Source organism: Equus przewalskii, chromosome 8 (assembly GCF_037783145.1).
Source record: "Equus przewalskii isolate Varuska chromosome 8, EquPr2, whole genome shotgun sequence".
NCBI classification, from domain to species: domain Eukaryota; kingdom Metazoa; phylum Chordata; class Mammalia; order Perissodactyla; family Equidae; genus Equus; species Equus przewalskii.
Genome location: NC_091838.1, coordinates 13,155,401 through 13,155,700, shown reverse-complemented (window position 1 = coordinate 13,155,700; position 300 = coordinate 13,155,401).

Genomic DNA, 300 nt, shown 5'->3' with positions numbered 1-300 from the left:
CTTTTTTGTAGAAGTCTTCAATTCCCATGTCCCAGCCTAGTTTACTTACTTCTGTGGCTCTCCCTTGAATGTCGTCCGGCTTCTCTTTCCCTTCTTTGGCTGTGGAGTTTGGAAGGAGGGGGAGTTAAAGCAGGTGTAGGACTGCAGGCTCCCTCCACATCGTACTTCTCCATCCCAGTATCACGTTCTTCATATAGTGCCACACTGAGAGTGATTGTTGCTGTTTTCCCTAAATGTGAACTCTTCTGGGCAAGCCTACATACTTGTGTTGTCACTTAAGTAATTGCCAAGGTTACTTTT